Source organism: Bos grunniens, chromosome 1 (genome assembly GCF_055505025.1).
Source record: "Bos grunniens cultivar Pamir isolate PY7600 chromosome 1, Bosgru_T2T1.0, whole genome shotgun sequence".
NCBI lineage: Eukaryota > Metazoa > Chordata > Mammalia > Artiodactyla > Bovidae > Bos > Bos grunniens.
Window position 1 is genome coordinate 138,352,566 of NC_141165.1, and position 22,612 is coordinate 138,375,177.

The window sequence follows — 22,612 nt, forward strand, 5'->3', positions numbered from 1 at the left end:
CTTTATTGAACCCATCTTTCTATGAAATATTCCCTTGCTATCTCTAATTTTCTTGAAGAGATCTCTAGTCTTTCTCATTCTGTTGTTTTCCTCTATTTCTTTGCATTGATCGCTGAGGAAGGCATTCTTATCTCTCCTTGCTATTCTTTGGAACTCTGCATTCAAATGGGCATATCTTTCCTTTTCTCCTTTGCTTTTCACTTCTCTTCTTTTCACAGCTATTTATAAGGCATCCCCAGACAGCCATTTTGCTTTTTTGCATTTCTTTTCCATGGGGATGGTCTTGATCCCTGTCTCCTGTACAATGTCATGAACCTCCATCTTATAGTTCATCGGGCACTCTATCAGATCTAGGCCCTTAAATCTATTTCTCACTTCCAGTGTATAGCCATAAGGGATTTGATTTAGGTCATGCCTGAATGGTCTAGTGGTTTTCCCTACTTTCTTCAATTTAAGTCTGAATTTGGCAATAAGGATTTCATGATCTGAGCCACAGTCAGATCCTGGTCTTGTTTTTGCTGACTGTATAGAGCTTCTGCGTCTTTGGATGCAAAGAATATAATCAAGCTGATTTCAGTGTTGACCATCTGGTGATGTCCATGTGTAGAGTCTTGTGTTGTTGGAAGAGGGGGTTTGCTATGACCAGTGTGTTCTCTTGGCAAAACTCTATTAGCCTTTGCCCTGCTTCATTCTGTACACCAAGGCCAAATTTGCCTGTTACCCCAGGTGTTTCTTGACTTCCTACTTTTGCATTCCAGTCCCCTATAATGAAAAGGACATCTTTTTTGGGTGTTAGTTCTAAAAGGTCTTGTAGGTCTTCATAGAACCCTTCAACTTCAGTTTCCTCAGCGTTACTGGTTGGGGCATAGGCTTGGATTACCGTGATATTGAATCGTTAGCCTTGGAAATGAACAGAGATCATTCTGTCGTTTTTGAGATTGCATCCAAATACTGCATTTCGGACTCTATTGTTGACCATGATGGCTACTCCATTTCTTCTTGGGGATTCTTGCCCACAGTAGTAGATATAATGGTCATCTTAGTTAAATTTACCCATTCCAGTCCATTTTAGTTTGCTGATTCCTAATGTCAACATTCACTCTTGCCATCTCCTGTTTGACCACTTCCAATTTGCCTTGATTCATGGACCTAACATTCCAGGTTCCTATGCAGTGTTGCTCTTTACAGCATAGGCTCCATCCTTTCATTCTTTTTGGAGTTATTTCTCCACTGTTGAAACACTTTATGACATACTAAAGTTCTGATGTATGTTTAGACTTTCTTTTTTATTTCAATGAATTTTTAAATCAATTCTTGAATAAGAACTGTGTTATTCTTGATATTGTAGCTTTATAACTTATTTTATAGGTGGCTCAGATGGTAAGGAATCTGCCTGCAATGCAGGAGACCTGAGTTCAATCCTTGGGTCAAGAAGATCCCCTGGAGAAGGAAATGGCAACCCACTCCAGTATTTTGCCTGAAGAATTCCATGGACTGAGGAGCTAGCGGACTATAGTCCATGGGGTTGCAAAAGAGTTGGACATGACTGAGAGACTAACACTTTCATGTAACCAATAGGGCTGGTTCTTCCATGTTACTCTTTTTTTTTTCCCAGAATTTTCCTTTTTATTTTTGCTTATTATAATTTTAATATAAGTTTAAAATTGACTTCTTTAGTTATAAGTATTGCTAGTATTTTTACTAGAATCAATGTAAAATTATGGATTATTTAATGGAGATTTACACCTTTATTAGGTTGAGTTTTCCTGTTGAAGGAAAACATTTTATGCTTTTACACTTATATTTTTATGCCTATTTTGTGTCCATTACTAGTGTTTTAAAGCTTCTTAATACAAATTTTGCACATTTCTTATTAAGTTTTCTGCTGTGTGTATTAATCAGGGTCCTGGCAAGAAAGAGACAGCAAATCCTCAAATGAAGTAATGAAGGAGAGTTTAATGAATGGGCTATTTTTTTTAAAGGTGTGGGAAAGGCATAAGAAAACTCAACAATGGACAGTGAAACATCCCCGAATTATTGTAAGAAGAGAGTAGCAGGAGTGGGAAGGAAGGGTTACCAGGTATTGGAGGGAACACCTATGGTGGCTCAGAGGTTAAGCCTCTGCCTGCAATGCAGGAGACCTGGGTTCGATCCCTGGGGGTGGGAAGATCCCCTGGAGCAGGAAATAGCCACCCACTCCAGTATTCTTGCCTGGAGAATCCCATGGACAGAGGAGCCTGGTGGGCTACAGTCCACGGGGTCGCAATGAGTTTGACACGACTGAGCGACTTCACTTTCACTTTCATTTATAGGAGAAGACTGATGTTCAAGAACTGTGGACATCCATAGAAGGACAGAGACAAATGGAGGAGGAGATACCTCGACCTTGCTCTGTGCTTACCATGTGGTGACCTTCCATGCCCTCCTGTTGGACAAACCCAACAGAAGCAGAGGGCAAGGGAGACCACTGACATGGGCCACAACTGTTGGCCTCCTTAGATGCAGAGAGAGTAGAAAAGGGTGCAATGAACTGAATGTTTGTGCCCCCCACTCATGTATTGAAAGCCTAATCCTGAATGTGACGGTATTAGGAAGTAGATACTTTTGGAGATAATTAGTTCATGAGGATGAAGTCCTCACAATACGATTAGGGCCTTTACAAAATGGACTCTGAGATCTCTTTCACCCTCTTTCCACCATGAGATGATACAACGAAAAGTTGGCAGCATGTAACCTAGGAAAGGGTCCTCACCGGAACCCAACCATACTGGTACTCTGATCTTAGTAGACTTCCAGCCTCTAGAACTATAAGAAATAAATTTATGCTTTTATAAACCACCCCAGTCTATGGTACTTTGCTATGAAAGCCTGGACTAAGACAGAAATTGGTAGCAGGAAGTGGGAATGCTGCTATAATAGATACCTAAAAATGTGATTGAAACTGGATAATGGGTAGGGGCTGGAAGTTCTGAGATAGGTGCTAGAAGAAATGGGGATAGTTGTAAATAGACATTTAACGGTGATTCTGATAAGAACTCAGAAGACAGAGAGCTATAGAGAAAGCTTCCTTCTTCTTAGAGAATACCTAATTACTCATGAAGAGAATGTTGGTGTAAAATGCAAAGTATAGGCCATTTTAATGAGGTCTCAGATAGAGATGAGGAATATGTTATTGGAAAATAGAGGAAAGGTTATCCTTTTTATAAAGTGGCAAAAATTTGTGGAATTTTTACATTGTGGGAGGTGGAACGTGCCAGTGATAAAACTGGATATTTAAATGGAGAGATTTCTAAGAAAATGTTGAAGGAGAAGCCTGGTTCCTCCTGACTGCTTACAGAAGAATGTGAGGAGATGGAAATGCTCTGAAGATAAAATTATTGAGCATACAGGAACCAGAGCTTGCAAATTTAGGATATGCTTGGACTATCCATATTACAAAAGATAAGAACGTGTGTTTGGAAGAAAACACTTAAGGGATGTGAACCATGGAGTTAATCTACCATCTCAACAAAAAGCAAGAGTAGAGATTAGGATTACACCAGGAGAAAAACTGCCAGCTGAAACTAAAAGAAGCAGAGAAAATGGGACAAAACGAGGGAAGTCTGTCAGACTTCATAGATCCTACAGGACTGGCCCATAACACTATTTGAATGTAAACACATGCTATTGCTCTAGACAAGGGAAGAAGAACCCTGAAGTCAATTCAGAAGATCATCAGGGTTGCCACTCCTAACACAGGCCCAGCATACTTGGGCCCTGGGGACAGGATTGTATCAACCTTGATTTCAAACTCAGTGGAGTCCTGGAGGTGCGACCCTCATCCTGACAGAGTGGCACCCACTGCAGAGAGAAATTTAGCATGGGCGATGCCCTGCCAAACTGTAGGGTGACAGTGACACCCCAGTGGGTCCAGAGGGCGGGATCACCTAGTGGGAGTGAAAGGCAGAGTATGGAGCCAAAAACGATTATTCTGGCATCTCAAGATCTCAGGCAGTTTGCCTTGCTAGGTTTTGAACTTGCATCACTCCTTCCTTTTTTCCTCTTCCTTCCATTTGAAATGGGAATGTCTGTCCTGTGCCTTTCCTACCATTGTATTTTTTTTTTTTTCAATAATAGAACTATTTTATTAAACATATGAACGTACTGACTTTGTACAACACGCATTTCTTTCTCCTCTGCCCCAGGAAGCCAGCGCTCTAGAACCCCATGTTTATAAAAACACACTTTGGCAGCTACTATGACAAGGTGAAAAAAGTGCAATTCTGAAAGTGACAACACACAACCAAAGTGGGGAACAGAAAAGGCAGAGCTGAGTGGGCCCGGGGCTGCTCATCTTCTCTCAAGAGGAAACAATTTAAGAATAGAAACTCTTGAGCATTATTTAAGCAGTACTGCCCAACTCTCTTGGTAGCATCTCTGTTTCAATTCCATTTATCTTGATGTTGTAACTAACTAATCTGTTACTTCTTTAAGAAATTCTGCCCTGGTTTATATCCTTTTCAGTGACCCGTATCCCTTTGAGCTTCAAAGACACAGAAGTCGCTCAGTCGTGTCTGATTCTTTGCGACCCCATGGATGGTAGCCCACCAGGCTCCTCGGTCCATGGGATTTTCCAGGCATGAATACTGGAGTGGGTTGCCGTTTCCTTCTCCGCTACCATTGTATTTTAGAAGCACAGGATTTCATTGGTTTACAGCTGGAGAGGAATTTTGCTTGAGTATGAATCTCACTCCTATCTGATTTAGATGATTTTTAGATAAGACTTTGGACTTTTGGACTTCAAAGTTGATGCTGGAATGAGTTATTAGTAAGACTTTTGGGTTATTGGGATGGGATGTGAGAAGGACATAAATTTGGGGGGTCAGGGCTAGAATGCAGTGAACTGAATGTTTGTTGTCTTCCCCAGATTCCTATGTTGAAATCCCAGCTCCCAGTGTGATGGTATTAGGATGTGGAGCATTTAAAATGTGATCATGGAGGTAGATTTTGTAAGGGATTAGTGGTCGTATATTAATAAAAGGGATCCTAGAGAGTCTTTTAGCCCAGCTCTGCCATGTGAAGATAACAAGAATTATCAGTCTGCAGCCCAGAAGAGAGCTCTGTCTAAAATCTGACCACCTGCCACCATCATCTCTGCCTTCCAGCCTCTAGAAACTGTGAGAAATAGATTTCTGTTATCAATAAGCCACCCAGTTTATGGTGCTGTTATAACACTCAAACTGACAAAGTCAACAGTAAAGGGTGGATCTGAAGGGGAAATAAGAGATATTTAGTACACTACATATCTTTTTGTTAATATTGTAAATGAAATATTTTGTCATCTTTTCCTGGTGTGTGTGTATGTACAGTTCTGCCATTTTGAACCTAAACTCTAAAGGAGTTGATGGACATCTATACAAGTACTTGCAATACATGTGCAATCATAGGGGTAATAAAAGGTCCCCTAAAAGCTTTAGCAGGTAGACCTGATAAAGGCTGCTGCTGCTACTGCTAAGTCACTTCAGTCGTGTCCGGCTCTGTGTGACCCCATAGATGGCAGCCCACCAGGCTCCCCCGTCCCTGGGATTCTCCAGGCAAGAACCCTGGAGTGGGTTGCCATTTCCTTCTCCAATGCATGAAAGTGAAAAGTGAAAGTGAAGTTGCTTAGTCGTGTCCAACCCTCAGCGACCCCATGGACTGCAGCCCACCAGGCTTCTCCGTCCATGGGATTTTCCAGGCAAGAATACTGGAGTGGGGTGCCATTGCCTTCTCTGTGATAAAGGCTATGGAGTTATAAAAATCTCCTGAAAGAAGAGAATTCTGTTGATAGTCTAAGGATAATAAGGTGTTACACAGATGAAGAAGCAGTGGTGGTAGATTGTGGTAAAGAGAAACTGGAGATGAAGGAGGTTTTCAAGTTGGATGAGGAATTTGAATTCTTTTTCACTGTTTACTTGCTGTCTGACCTTGGTTGCCTTACCAAGTTCTCTGTGTCATGCTTTTACCATCTGTAAAGTATATGTAATAATACCTGACAGGGTTGTTGTAAGAATTAAATAAGAAATATATTTGATTTGAGGGGTATAGTACCTGGCAGATGGTGAGTGCTCAGTAAGTGTTAGCGATGGTCATTAATAATGTATGAGAAAGACTTAGAGTCAGCAGAGAGTGAGACCCATCAGATGAAATTCATTAGAATGTGTAGTGGCAGCTGGTCAGAGGCTCAACTGGAAATGTAGAAAAAGATAAGAATTTGGAGGACTCTGACTTGCTAAAGAGTTTGGACGTTGTTCCAAGGCAATAGTAGGAAGTGTCCCTTATTACAGGGAAGTGATACGATCAGATGTTTGTTTCAGAAAGTGCTGATGCTCACTATTTGTGTCTCTTCTCTTCCTCCTGGGCACACTACCAAGCCTAGGGGCCTGCATTCTGGCCAAGAGGATATATCAGTTAGGATTCTCCAGAGAAGCGGAACTACCAGGATGTGTGTATGTGTGTGTGTGTCTGTATATGTTTATGCATATAAAGAGATTTATTATGAGGAACTGGCTCACCTGTTTATGAAGGCTGCTGAGTCCAAAATCTGCAGTGAGGGTTGGCAGGCTGGAGACACATGAGAAGTGATGGCACAGATGAAGTCTGAAGGCAGTAGGCTGGAGAATTCTCTCTTGCTTAGAGAGATGGCTCCTTTTATTCTATTCATATCTTCAACTGATTGGATTTGGACCACCCACATTATGGAGGAGAGACTGCTTTTCTCAAAGTTCATTGATTTAAATGTCAATCTCATCTAAAAGTACCCTGAAAGTTACAATTAAAATTAAATGTTACAGGAAGGGTGTGTTCAGCAAAGTGATATGTGCCCCTTACAGACTGGGCCTTAGACATAGTCCTCCATGCTTGCTTTCTTTGCTTCTTGGAAGGTGGGAGGCAGAGGATCTGGAATGGGATTGTGAATCTTGGGGGAATGAAACTGAAGTGATAGCATTAGTTGCTCAGTCATGTCTGGCTCTTTGCATCCCCGTGGACTGTAGCCCGCCAGGCTTCTCTGTCCATGGGATTTCCCAAGCAAGAATACTGGAGTGGGTTGCCATTTCCTCCTCCAGGGGATCATCCCGACCCAGGGATTGAACCTGGGTCTCCTGCATTACAAGCAGATTCTTTATTGTCTGAGCCATAGGGGCTTCCCAGGTGGTGCTAGTGGTGAAGAATCCCCCTGCCAATGCAGGGGGAATGAGGGAGTCACTAAATGGAAGGAAACTGGGTCCCTGAAAGACTAGATGGAACAGAGCCTTTATCCCACTTTATCTTTCATTGAGCGGTGACATGTGTGAAAGAAAAGCATATGTTGTGTTAAGCTTTGGGATTTCAGGGCTTGTTTATTAGGCTGAGAGCCAGGAATTCTTTGGAGAGTGTTGTTGGTATGCTGTCCCTCCTCCCCCTTTCTTTGGAAGAGGAGAAGGGTGTCAAGGGATGCTTGCATATTGTGGATTTTGAGAGACAGAGGAAGTCATATTTTGATTCATGCCTGAGGAGTCTAAAGGTAAGAGATGTGTCTTTAACAGAGGTTCCAAGGGCATTCTGGATGAATGAATGATGCAGTCATTCTGGCAGCAGTAAGAAGAACGTGATGAAACAGGTAAATGCTAAGAGTCAGGGAGATCAGTAGGAATTTGTGGTTCAAATCTAGGCAAGAGGTGATGTTGATCTGGATTACGTTGGAACAGTGGGTGTGCAGAAGCTGTCTAAATTAATCAAACTGTGGTTAGTAATAAACCTTTAGTGCCTTAAGAATTTATCTCATTGTAAATTCAAAATTTTCTTTTTTCTAGGTAAAATCAAAGTTGATTATTTGGATTCATTCTACGATAAAGGAAAACTTACGGAATACGATGCTCTTTTGGGTGTTCCAGTTATACACCATCATATCCATCCTGTAAAATCAACTAGGTGTACTCTTTATCATTCTACTATATTGCCATGAAGATCTTTCTTATTTGGCTTTGTTGAAATGCTACATAAGAAGACAGAGACATTCATCCATTTTCACTTCATGATGCCCATAGTCTGAATTAGTTAATACCACTTGATATCATTTTAGCAAGCAGGTTCTAGCTATGTTAGAGACCCAGGGTTAAGAGATTTTAGGGGCAGGAATTATAAAAAGAATAATATGAACGCTAAAACACTGGGATGCTGAAATAGAGTGTACCGTTGGGATATTTGGGCAACCAAGCCGAAGGGAGGTGGCACTAGGTACCAGGGTATCTTTCCCCCTTTTACCTGGGTGAAAGTAAGAGGAAAGTGCCGAGGAGAGTCCAGGTGCTCTGTTTTATCCATCCCGCAAAAGGGGCAACCTCGGTGAAGCCCACCTCACGTGACCTTCTGTGGTTACTTGGCACAGTTCGGCATGTGTGTCCAGAGCAGTGACTGTGGCAGAAAATTGAAGTTGACTCCCAGTCCCTCAGTTTAAAATTTTGAACTTTCACACTGCAGGACGAGAGTTCTTAATGCATATTAATGGCCTGATTGTTCAGGTGGAAAAGGACTGAGGATGAATGCACTGAGGCCAGTAGTCTGAGAGCTGACTTCTGTGCTGTGTGTAAATTTGGTCACACACTTGAAGCATCAGAGGGAGAATCATAGGATGGCAGAAGAGAATTAAATAATTCATCAGTTTCTCAACCAACCTTTGGCATAATTCAGAAGAAGCTCATAGAAGGCTCTGAATAAATCCTGTTTGAATAAATAAACTGGGAACTACTGATTATGTGACTTGCTTCTGTTGTTGTGAACTGGGAGAAATATTTAAATTGTAGAAACAGCAATGATTCCTGCACAATATCCACAAATTTCAAATTCACCTGCAAATAAAGGAATAAATTTATCTATAATGAAAGATTTCTTACTTGGAGTTATTTTATTTAGTGTATTTTATATAAGGAATCCAGGACTATAGTTAGGTAACATCTTTCTGAATGCTTTTCAGTAGATGATTTTTCCATGTTAATTGTCCATAAAGGGCAAATAATAGACACAAAACTTGCCTTTTTAATTTGGAAGTTTAATGTTAACAGTGATTATTTATCAATAGTTCTTTGAGATTTTTAGAAGAAATTTTGTATTGCAATAATTATTATTTTAATTTGTGACTTGATTAATATAGTCAGTTAGTTATCAGTTTCAATAAACATAATGCATTGGGAATACTGATGAGTCCAATTAGTAGACGTAATGACTCGACTCTCCTCAAGAGGGCAGCAAAACTGCATAGCTCAGTTCTGAAAGATAGCGATGAAAATCTTAAAAAGCAAGTTCGCAAAAAAAAAAAAAAGAGCAAGTTCACAGACGTTCCCTGACCTGATCATTCATATTAGGCCAACTAATTAAGCATAACAGGCTCTGGTATTTGTATTGGCATTTTGTGGACATTTAGCCTTTCCTTTGTGGAATGAAAAAAAAAATCGTTTTCATTTTAGGTTAGACAAAGGAACTATACTTGCTTGGGGTCTCAAAATGCATTGTTTACTTTAAATGACCAAATGTTTAAATAAATTACTGTTTATAACAAAGAAGTTATAGGTCTCCCCCCCCCCACCCCCCCGCCCCACACCGCCCCCCACCCCCTCCAGTAGAATTACTTCATTTGTGAAGGACAAGATAATGATTGTGTTTGCCTGGGGCTATTTTGGAAATTGACTTTCTTTTTATGATCTGTCCCAGGTAGAAAAATTTCTGTGTCCCAGAGAGAAGGAAATATGAAGATTGGTGTCAAGAAAGAGAAATGGGAGAGAGTTGAATGCATCCCTGCCCAGTTCTATAGAAGGAGATCTGGTCATTTTCTAGACCAGTTACAGGTGAGGGTTGGCATTACCAGGTACCACATCTTGTAGTACTTTCTCTGTTTTTCCAGGCACCATTCTTGCACCAGAAGGTGATCAAGTGATTCTGGTAAAGGTGTTACCTAACAGTGGTTCAAAATGTTTCTTCCCTGTGGTGTATTTGCATTGAATAGAGGATTTGTGAAGATTAGAAAATTTCCAAGGCATAAAGAAATGGATTTTAGAATGGTAGCATTCTGGTCCTCGGCAAGTTTATCCTTTGTATATAGCAGGCTTCTACTAAATAGTTACTAAATGAATGAATAAACACCTAAAGGGATAAATGAAATATGTAGCTGCTCTTCCAGCTGCCCAAAGTACAGAATAGAAATTCTCTTTTTTTGTGAGTCTCTTTTGATGGGGTAAAACTTTGCTAGTTATTTGTAGAAATAGTTTAGGTAGATGATTTAAGCAAAAGTATTTGAAGGTTCTTCATTACATTATATTAAATAGATTGAAAAGGAGTCAAAATGGTTTAATAGCATGGTGGCCACCAGGAATGTACTTAAAGTTTGAATTTAGGATTCTCATCTTTCAACTCTTTAAAGATTTTGCAATAACTGTTATTTAGTTGCTAAGTTGTACAGACCGCATGGACTGCAGTCCCCCAGGCTCCTCTTGTCCATGGAATTTCCCAGGCAAGAATATTAGAGTGGGTTGCCATTTCCTTCTCCAGGGGAATCTTCCCGATCCAGGGATCAAACCCACATCTCCTGCATTGACAGGCAGATTCTTTACCACTGAGCCACCAGAGAAGCTGAATTAGTATTCATATTTATCAAACATGTATTCTTTGCAAATACTTGTGCTAGTCCTGTATTGTAATTTGCTGCACATTTTCAAAAGAAGAATAAACTGCAACATATAAAACATATAACAATGTATTTATGATCTCCCTGGAGTCCCAAGACTAATACACATGACAACATTGTTAACCACAAAAGGTATAGATTACTAATGCGGATGAGTGAGTGCACACTCCAGGATTAAAACAGTTCTGAAGAAGAGAGGTCAACACAGTTCAAGACCCTGGGGAAGGCTACACACCGAAAGGGGCCTTGAGCAGACTTCTAGAGTGCAGGTAAGATTCAGATGCAGAGAGAAAGGGAGGGTGTACTAGGAAGAACAGCTTGTGTAGACATGAAGTGATGAGCATGGCACATTCAGCAAATAGACTAGAGAGGAATTGCAAATTGGATAATAAAGCTAAAGCTGGAGGAGTGATTTGGGGCCTTTAACACTGCTACTGAAATCTCCATCTCTGTACACCAGCACTGAATCAAAATCATGGAGACAACTTTGGGTAAGAAAGAAAAGAGTAGCTTTATTTCTTTGCCAGGCAAAGAAATCCACATCAAGCTAGTGCCATCAAGACTGTGTCCTTCCTGAAAGGGTTCAGTAAGTAAAACTTACAGTGTTAGCTCAAAATATGGTTCTCTTTTTTTTTTGTTTGTTTTGATTTCTTTATTTTGGCTGCATCCCTGCAGTGGAAGTGTGGAATCTTAACCACTGGACCATCAGGAAAGTCCTCAAAATAAGATTCTTGATGAGGATGGAGCAGTTGTTGGGTCTGTATCCTTCTGTTCTTATGGAACATTTAAAAACCATCAAGGCTGGTGTCAGGAGTCCTGGTGATGGGCTCTGGTGGTCTCTGAGATTGCTATACTGGGATCTCCTCTTCTGGAATGAAGAATGCTTACAAAGAAGAGGAGTGTTAGGGAGTGTCTCAAAGAGGAAAAACGCCAGGTGCCTGATAGAGCTTTAACTAACAAGTGAATTACTTTAAGCAGTCAGAGTGCAAAGGAATCATTAACAACAACAACAACAACAAACAGAGAAAGAGAACCTACAAGTGAAGCATAACGTGATGGAGACCTAGCCGGTCAGTTTGAGCTTTACCAGCATAAAGGTTTTTGCAATTCAAGTTATAAAACAAAGATGAACTGTTTAACACTGTTGAGTAGGAGGATGATGAAAGGATAGTCATGTTTCCAGAAATGTACTCCTCTCCATTTCCATGGTTGTGGAAGCCACCAAAAGCCTGTGGAATAACAGTGAGAGGAGGAATATTTGACGGTGGGAAGGGTAAAGGACAGAGGGACCTGTTTATTTTTCTTAACTATAAATGTTACAGTTACAGCTCTGAGTTATATTTTCAAACCTATATTATGATATATTTTAAGAAAGGAGGCTTAGAATAAATCTGTCTCAATTTCCATACTAAGATTGCATTAATGATAGGATAGATTCCAACCTGGATCCCATATATGTATCATAGTCACTAGGAATCCACGTAAAAGATGAAAGCCAATGATGGTACAGTTTTTCACTAAGGAACTGCTTCTAACATCAAACACTGGCAAACTAATGGTTTGCTGGAAGGAAAGTGAAGTCGCTCAGTCGTGTCCGACTCTTTGCAACCCCATGGACTGTAGCCTATCAGGCTCCTCCGTCCATGGGATTTTCCAGGCAAGAGTGCTGGAGTGGATTGCCATTTCCTTCTCCAGGGGATCTTCCCGACCCAGGAATCGAACCTGGGTTTCCTGCATTGCAAGCAGATGTTTAAACATACCCTTTAATAGACAGCTAACAGATTTAGTCAGGAATATCTTATTTCTTCCAAATGGAAATCCACTACAGAAGCCACATTGTTTTTTTTTTTTTTTTGAATGGATGTATGAGCGCCGAAGAATTGATGCTTTTGAACTGTGGTGTTGGAGAAGACTCTTGAGAGTCCCTTGGACTGCAAGGCGATCCAAGCAGTCCATTCTGAAGGAGATCAGCCCTGGGATTTCTTTGGAAGGAATGATGCTAAAGCTGAAACTCCAGTACTTTGGCCACCTCATGTGAAGAGTTGACTCACTGGAAAAGACTCTGATGCTGGGAGGGATTGGGGGCAGGAGGAGAAGGGGACAACAGAGGATGAGATGGCTGGATGTCATCACTGACTCAATGGACGTGAGTCTGGGTGAACTCCAGGAGTTGGTGATGGACAGGGAGGCCTGGCGTGCTGCGATTCATGGGGTCGCAAAGAGTCAGACATGACTGAGCGACTGAACTGAACTGAACTGATTAATATATTGCAGAAACATGCACTGGGTATTTTTGTGTATCAAACTAATGTCTTTTGCCAGGTTGCGATTGTGTACTTTCATGATACAAATACTATCACTAAGAATTCATCATTTCTAAACTAGATTTCACTTGAATTTACAAATTTACCATTTTAATCATGTATTTGAAAAAGTTATTTTCTTATAGAAAAGTACAAATAAGCAAAATAAAATAGAATACATGAATGGAAATGTACCACAAAATTATGGAGTTAGAGATACATAAGCACCAAACAGAATTTGGTAAATGACAGTGGGGAACTATTTTGTTAATATCCAGTTCATTCATTCTTCTCTCCTTCTCTCGCCTTCTCTCTCCCTACCCCTTTGCCTCCACTTCCAGGCTTGTTCTCTGACTCTTTCAGATTGTCAGTAGAGGTGGTTTTCAAACATATTTTAAGCTTTTTTTCTCAACCATAATCCTTGTATTCTTTCTCACTTTATATTCACGTTATTGCAAGAATTTGATTTTTTTTCCTTAGAGTGTATCAAAGTGTCATTTTTTAAATTTTCTTTCTTTTTTATGTGTTTTCAAGAAATATATACATATATCTACTCTTTTTATGACTTCTCTGGTGGCTTGGTCAGTAAAGAATCGGCCTGCAACGTGGGGGACCTTGGTTCGATCCTTGGGTTGGGAAGATCCCCTGGAAGAGGGCTTGGCAACCCACTTCAGTATTTTTGCCTGGAGAATCCCAGGGAAGGGGGAGCCTGGTGGGCTGCTGTCTATTGGGTCGCACAGAGTCGAACACGACTGAAGCCACTTAGCAGTAGCAGCAGCAGCAGGATTGCTAGATCATATGGTAGTTTTATTTTTAGTTTTTTAAGGAACTTCCACACTGTTCTCCATAGTGGTTGTACTAATTTATATTCCCACTTGGTGGCTCAGCTGGTAAAGAATCTGCCTACACTGCAGGAGACCTGGGTTTGATCCCTGGGTTGGGAAGATCCCCTCGAGAAGGGAAAGGCTACCCACTCCAGTATTCTGGTCTGGAGAATTCCATGGACTGTGTAGTCCATAGGGTCTCAAAGAGTTGGACACGACTGAGCAACTTTCACTTTCACCAACAGTTTAGGAGAATTCCCTTTTATCTATACCCTCTCCAGCACTTATTGTTTGTAGACTTTTTGATGATGGCCATTCTGACTGGTGTGAGGTGTAGTTTTGCTTTGCATTTCACTAATAGTAATGTTGAGCAACTTTTTCTGTACTTTTTGACTATCTGTATGTATTCTTTGGAAAAATGTGTTTAGATATACTACCCTGGCATGGCCCATTTTTTGATTACATGGTTTTTTTTTTTTGACATAGAGTTGCATGAGTTTTTTTGTATATTTTAGAGATGAATCCCTTGTCAGTTGCTTTGTTTGCAAATATTTTCTCCCATTCTGTAGGTTGTCTTTTCATTTTGTTTATGGTTTCCTTTGTTGTGCAGAAGCTTTTAAGTTTAATTAGGTCCTATTTGTTTATTTTTGTTTTTACTTTCATTACTCTAAGAAGTGGATCAAAACTGTGATCTGTGTCAGAGTGTGTTCTGCCTATGTTTTCCTTTAAGAGTTTTATAATGTCTGGCATTACATTTAGGTCTTTGATCCATTTTGAGTTTATTTTTGTATATGGTGTTAAAAAATGTTCTAATTTCATTTTTCACTTGTAGCTGTTCAATTTTCCCAGCACCACTAGTTGAAGAATTTGATTTTTTTTTCCCTTAGTGTGTCTCAAAGTGTGTTATCTTTTGCTTTTATAACTTCAAACAAGAATGTATTATTTGACCACTTTTTCAAAATGGCCATCAACAAAAATCTACAAACAATAAATGCTGAAGAGGGTGTGGAGAAAAGGGAACCCTTTTAAGCTATTGGTAGGAATTTAAATTAGTATAGCCACTATGGAGAACAGTGTATGATTCCTTAACAAACTAGGAATAAAACTACTATGACCCTAAAATCCCACTACTGGGCAATCCCACTACCCTGCTGCTGCTGCTAAGTCACTTCAGTCGTGTCCAACTCTGTGCGACCCCACAGACACAGCCCACTAGGCTCCTCTGTCCCTGGGATTCTCCAGGCAAGAACACTGGAGTGGGTTGCCATTTCCTTCTCCAATGCATGAAAGGGAAAAGGGAAAGTGAAGTTGCTCAGTCGTGTCTGACTCTTTGCAACCCCATGGTCTGCACCCTACCAGGCTCCTCCATCCATGGGATTTTCCAGGCAAGAGTACTGAAGTGGGTTGCCATTGCCTTCTCCCTCTGAAAATGCATTCATCATAACCATCTTTCTAGATTCCATATATATGTGCTAACATATGATATTTGTTTTTCTCTTTCTGACTTACTTCACTCTGTATAATAGGCTATAGGTTCATCCACTTCATTAGAACTAATGCAAGTATGTTCCTTTTTATGGCTGAGAAATATTCCATTGTGTATATGTACCACAACTTCTTTATCCATTCATCTGTCGATGGGCATCTAGGTTGCTTCTATGTCCTAACTATCATAAATATGTTGCAATGAACATTGGGGTAGACACATGTACCCCAATGTTCATTGCAACATATTTATGATAGTTAGGACATAGAAGCACCCACTCCAGTGTTCTTGCCTGGAGAATCCCAGGGATGGGGAAGCCGGGTGGGCTGCTGTCTCTGGGGTCACACAGAGTTGGACACGACTGAAGCGACTTAGCAGCAGCAGCAGCAGCAGGACATAGAAGCAACCTAGATGCCCATCGACAGATGAATGGATAAAGAAGTTGTGGTACATATACACAATGGAATATTTCTCAGCCATAAAAAGGAACATACTTGCATTAGTTCTAATGAGGTGAATGAACCTAGAGCCTATTATACACAGTGAAGTAAGTCAGAAAGAGAAAAACAAATATCATATGTTAGCATATATATATGGAATTTAGAAAGATGGTTATGGTGAACGTATTTTCAGAGCAACAGTGGAGAGACAGACGTAGAGAACAGATTTGTCAACACAGTAGGGAAGGAGAGGGTGGAATGAATTGAGAGAGTAGCACTGAAACATATATATTATCATATGTAAAATGGATCAGATCAGATCAGTCGCTCAGTTGTGTCCGACTCTTTTCGACCCCATGAATCGCAGCACGCCAGGCCTCCCTGTCCATCACCAACTCCCAGAGTTCACCCAGACTCACGTCCATCGAGTCAGTGATGCCATCCAGCCATCTCATCCTCTGTCATCCCCTTTTCCTCCTGCCCCCAATCCCTCCCAGCATCAGAGTCTTTTCCAATGAGTCAACTCTTCGCATGAAGTGGCCAAAGGACTGGAGTTTCAGCTTCAGCATCATTCCTTCCAAAGAAATCCCAGGGCTGATCTCCTTCAGAATGGACTGGTTGGATCTCCTTGCAGTCCAAGGGACTCTCAAGAGTCTTCTCCAACACCACAGTTCAAAAGCATCAATTCTTCGGTGCTCAGCCTTCTTCACAGTCCAACTCTCACATCCATACATGACCACAGGAAAAACCATAGCCTTGATTAGATGGACCTTTGTAGGCAAAGTAATGTCTCTGCTTTTGAACATGCTATCTAGGTTGGTCATAACTTTCCTTCCAAGGAGTAAGCGTCTTTTAATTTCATGGCTGCAGTCACCATCTGCAGTGATTTTGGAGCCCAGAAAAATAAAGTCTGACACTGTTTCCACTGTTTCCCCATCTATTTTCCATGAAGTGGTGGGACCGGATGCCATGATCTTCGTTTTCTGAATGTTGAGCTTTAAGCCAACTTTTTCACTCTCCACTTTCACTTTCATCAAGCTAGTAGGAATTTGCTGTATGACACAGAGAGCTCAAACCTGGTGCTCTGTGACAATGTAGAGAGGTGGGATGGGGTGGGAGGGAGGTTCAAGAGGGAGGGAACATATATGTACCTATGGTTGATTCCCATTGATGTATGGCAGAAACCAGCACAACATTGTAAAGCAATTATCCTTTAATTAAAAATAAAAGAAGATATTTGACCACTTTTAATTTTTATTGTTATAATATTTTCTTGATAAATATCACTGTATTACCTCTCTCTTCTATAATATTGAATTGCAAAATTTATGTAATCTTTTCTTTTTGTTTTCTCTTATCATCCCAGATATCCCGTTTTTCTACTTTCATTAGCATAAAAAAGTTTATACATACATATATTTTTTTATTTTGTTTTCTAAAACAAATAACTTCTATATTTAAAATAGCTTTGTAATTTAAGTATTGTTTTAAGATTTGGAATCTGAGAGATGAGAAGGTATGCCAACCAACAAATATTATTAACATCGTGGATGAATCTTGGGCAGTATTCAGTGCTGTGAGGGATAAAAGAAATATATTAATTATTTGGAATATTTTAGTAGTATTTCCTGACACCAGATTTGCAAGTACCACCGGAAAATATGAGTTTTCTTATATACTTTATTATTAATAGTCATGAGAGCAGAAAATATAAATAATAAATCTCTTTTGAGACTATAGACTGCCCACCAACAGTAGCAGCAACAACACCTAATCTTTATTGAGGGCTTAATATGTACCAGTCAATTTTATAATCACTTTTTATGTATTTACTTATTTTTTCATTGAAACAATCATATGGTATAATCATATTAATATACTGCTTCAATAGGAGATAATGTAGCAAAAAACAAGAAGTAACTTGCTAATGGTTACTCTGTAAGTGATGGAGCCACAGATTCGCACCTGGGTAGTCTGTCTTCAGAACCAACACTTATAACTACATTTACCTTTTATTACTCTGTGTTTCCTCTACAGTCCTCACCAAGCTCACTCTAATTAGGAGCATGACTATCTCATGGTATGCCTTAAATTACAAATTATTTTATATCAGATACTTTCCCAATTATTTGGAAATAGGCAAAAATCAAGCATTTAAATAACAATTATTAAGACAGTCTTGATCACAAAATGTATACAATATAGTTGGAAAAATTAGATGCAATTTAATATGCAAACTAGCCACCTATACGAGCACTATATACTGATTTATTTATTTATTTTTTTCAAAAAATTTTAAAAATTATATTTGGAGAATTTAGCATATCTTTTCCAGAATTAAGCAAACAAAAATAATTGGAGGTACAGACAGTCTGAACCATACAAATAATATGCTTGAGCATTAGCCATCTATAGAGCCTTATACTCAACAGAGAACACATTCTTTACACGTGGGACAGTTATCAAAATAAAACAATTACTGACCATGTAGGAAGCCTCAGTAAATTCCCAGGGATCATATCATATTTCTTCCATTTTGTAATAAATACAAATTCTAAAAAAAATCCTGTACATTTGGAAATGTAATAATATATTATATTTAAAATTTACAATGAACTTTCAGAAGAAATAACAGAGTTTAGTAAGTTTCCTGAGTACAAAATCAATGTATACTGAGAAGATCCCCTGTAGAAAGGAATGGCAACCCACTCCAGTATTCTCGCCTGGAGAATTCCATGAACAGAGGAGTCTGGTGGGCTATAGTCCATGGGTCACAAAGTGTCGGATATGACCAAGCAATTAACACTTTTCATGCATTTCAATATACCAACAGAAACAAAGTGTGTGCTGTTGGTATATTGCCAGCAACATAAATGACAAAATGTTACTTAAGTTAGCACTAAGAAATTGCCCTACAAAGAAAAATACCAGATCTAGATGACTTTATAGATAAGTTCTCCTATTTGAGGAAAAATAATTATAATAATAAAACATGTACATGATCTCTATGGAAACAATTGCAAATTTTATTTGAAAGACATTAAAGGAAACCTAAATAGAGATATAGTTTGTGTAAAACTCACTATTGTAAAGTTGTTCTTCCAAATTCATCTATAGATTGAATGCACATCCAATCAAAATCCTAACTTTGTATGTGTGCACATATGTGTCAAACTTGACAAGATGACTTTTTGTATGACTTTTTCCATACAAGTTTTATACTGATTTATTAAATCAGTATATAGAAGTGTAGTATGGACAGTATTAGGGAGGAATTATTGGAGGGGATCTGTAGTGTCTCAATGCACACAAGGAAATATCTTCTGAGAATGATTGAGTACGTAGGCTCTTCAGTGGGACTGCTGGTTGGGTGAGGTGGCAGATGGTGAGCAGAGCATGAAGACAGAGGAAATGTGCTGCAGGAAAGCAATAAGAAGGTTTGATGCAGGATACAGGATGCTTGGGGCTGGTGCACTGGGATGACCCAGAGGGATGGTACGGGGAGGGTAAGGGAGCGGGGTTCAGGATGGGGAGCATGTGTACACCGGTGGCAGATTCATGTTGATGTATGGCAAAACCAGTACAATATTGTAAAGTAATTAACCTCCAATTAAAATAAATAAATTTAAATTAAAAAAAAAAAAGAAGTGGTGAGAGCCACTTCTGAGCAGAAACTTCAAGAGCTGCCTTCTGGTTTGCCATCATCTCTTTTCTTTTTACTGTGAGACTGGTAAATTTTTAGAAGAGGACGGCTTCATCGCCTAGAATCTTGGGGTGAAGAAGCATGGAGCAGAGTCGCCAGCAACCTACACCTTAAACTTGAAATAAACTCTCTTCCTGCTGGCCATTAAGCTTTGGGATCATCTATTATTGCAGCATTTCCTAGCTAATAAAGCTAGCTAGTAGGCAATATCGTTATCCCAAACATAAATGGTTAGGAATTTGGGCAATGAGAGCAAGGGACACATCTAAAAGTCAGTGTCAGGGAAGAGTTGACAGGACTTGGTGACTGATGGGTTGTAAGGTGCAAAGATTTAAAAGAAACTAGCAAGATGACCTTAATGGTTTTGGTTTGGCAGAATAAATCATTTGAAAAATGATAAAGTATGGAAGGTGTGTTTGAAAGATTTAAAGGGTTTAAAGAAAAACCCTTTAAATCCTTTTCAAGGAGTTAAAAAGATACTGTAAGGTGGGTAAAGAAAAAAAGCTACTGGGCTGAGCTCACTGAAAAATTTGGTAGTTCAGAGAAATTTCATAGTGCTGAGAAGGTGAACTTTCAAAAGAAAGTCTTTGTTTTACCATGTTTTGTTTTAAAGTTAGGCCATACATTTGCATGTACACCAGGGCTTCCCTGGTGGCTCAGATGGTAAAGAATCTGGCTGCAATGCAGGAGACCTGAGTTCGATCCCTAGATTGGGAAGATCTCCTGGAGAAGGGAAAGGCTACCCACTCCAGTATTCTGGCCTGGAGAATTCCATGGACAGAAGCTTTATCTATCTCTTTTATATTTTAATAAAACGTCATTACACAACAGCTCTGAGCAATCAAGCCTTGTCACTGGGCCCAGATTGAATTCCTCTCCTCCAGAGGCCAAGAATGGTGTTGTTCATGGCTCAGAGCAGTAATCTTTCAGAAGGAGGGAGAGAGTAGAGAAAAGAGGGTTTGAACTAGCCACTGAGAGGAACAGACCCGATCATAATTAAGGGATTGCTGAATACAGTGGGCTTGTTTGATGTTAGACTGTAAGAATTCACAGTGTGCTGAGTCTGAATAGAGCTCTGTCTTCTCTCAGGAGTGTTTAGTGTCCTGGGCACAGGCAACAAAAGCTCACAATAAGTGTGATCCAGATTTGTGATTTTTACAGATTATTTGCCCAAGGTCATACTTAGAGTTCTGTCTAATCCCTTCTCGTTGTTTTCTCAGAAAAATACAATGTCTCCTCAGGGCTACGTTTTATATCCCTGTGGTTCTGATAATATTCACATTGGCTGGACATTCATCTCTTTAACTAGTGGAACTTAGATTTTTTTTTTTTAAATATCCTTAGTTCTTTATAAATTGTGATTTTGGTTTTTGGATAACTTTTTCACTTTGGTAAGCTTTTCAGATAACTTTCATTGGTGGAAAAAAATTTCTGTGTTTTTTTTTAAGTAAAAGCTTGTCACCTTATTTAATTCATATGTCAGATAATTAACAATCATTATTAAGTGCTGGATATATGCTAAATGCTATGCTAAAGCCCAAGGATACCAAGATAAGGCTTCTCTGGTGGCTCAGATGGTAAAGAATCTACCTGCAATACAGGAGACCCAGTTTGATCTCTGGGTTTGGAAGATCCCCTGGAGAAGGGAATGGCTACCCACTCCAGTATTCTTGTCTGGAAAATTCCATGGACTGAGGAGCCTGGTGGGCTCCAGTACGTGGGGTTGCAAAGAGTTGGACACCACTGAGTGACTAACACATGCCACACACATACCATATCAGGATAAATGAAATAAGGCACACGTCCTTGATGTGCTTAGAAAGGTCAAAACTCTGGCTGGGAAGTATAAACAGAAATAACTTATAACACCAGAAAGTGTTACTTGCAGCTTCTTAAGCTCCTAGAATTTGTATAACTTGTTTTCTAGTGACCTTTGCTCTAGCTTGCTATTGAGGAACCTGCCTCTGAAAAAATTCCTCCTATCTCCCTACTTTCTGCCACTCTCACCCTCAGTCCACACACACCTATTACTGGACTGCTTTTCATCAAATTTGGTCACTCAGTACATGGAATGAACCCCACCAACCCTGCCACAACCGGCTTCAGTCCCTTTGATCAAAATGATGCTTGTTATTGACACCATCTTATCCTACTAGTTACCATATTCTCTCCAATGGGTTTTGCAGTGTCTGTGCAGAAGTGCTATTACTGCTACGGGCTGTTCCAGTGTCTACTGGTATACTGGAACCCTTGAGTATTAAAGATGATTGCTGTTCTATTTTGACAAGAGGACAGTGTTTTCCTATCATATTACATTGATTCAGAGATGAACCAATGCAGTATGCCTGATTGCTGTCAATTAATATGGAAATAATGACTTCATGTATGCAGCGCTTGTGGATCCTGCTTTTAAATAATATCAGCGGAAATCCACATTTTGCGCTTTGTGAAGGTCTAAGCGCTTCAAGAATTTCCCAAGGGCATGTGGACTTGTGGGCATTCATGATTCCAGTTACTGCTTCTGCTGGATTTTTGCTACTGTGGTATCTCTTTTGTTTCCACGGAGGCATTGTTTTAATGAGGCACATTATTCCTTATCGATATCTACAAAGAAACTATCCTCACACCATCAGGAAAATTTATTGGTGGCAAACAGGGAGAAATGCTTGCAATCTAGAAAAGCAAACAAATTAACATTGAAAATTACAAGCTCTTATTAACAAAAGTCTGACATTGGGCATTTTTCACCATCCAAACTAATTTTTATTTCACTACCTTTTCTTTCTTCTTTCCCTTCTCTGCATTTTACCTCTCATCTCTCCTACGCAGTTCAGAGGGAAATGTATTTCTCATATTATCTCATGAATAAAGTCTAGTGTTCATTTTGATTGCCGTGGTTTTTCCTTCAGAATCTTTCCCTTTTCCATGTGAGCTTTATTAAACAGTGTTTTCCCACATTTTTTTTTTCCCTGAGCTAGAATTCTGAGGCTAGCTCTTATAACCATAAAATGTTCAGCCCAGTTACAAGGCTCCCAATTTCATGAACCCAATGACATGAAGAGGCTTCCAAGGTGGTGCTAGTGGTAAAGAACCCACCTGCCAATGCAGGAGACTCAAGAGATGTGTGTTCAATCCCTGGGTCAAGAAGATTCCCTGGAGTAGGAAATGGCGACTCACTCCAGTA

At 39.7% G+C, this 22,612-nt stretch overlaps 1 long non-coding RNA gene across 2 annotated transcripts in view; it reads left to right on the plus strand.

The window, feature by feature from the left end:
* Window positions 1-22,612, plus strand: part of LOC147380249 (uncharacterized) — a 145,181-nt gene that overhangs the window by 36,224 nt on the left and 86,345 nt on the right. Inside the window, exon 2 of one of the 2 annotated variants that reach the window (XR_015135064.1) lies at window positions 9,703-9,836. This is a non-coding gene — a long non-coding RNA (uncharacterized LOC147380249). Of the gene's footprint in view, window positions 1-7,811; window positions 8,879-9,702; window positions 9,837-22,612 lie in introns of those variants that run through there. The other variant, XR_015135066.1, reaches the window with a different exon arrangement.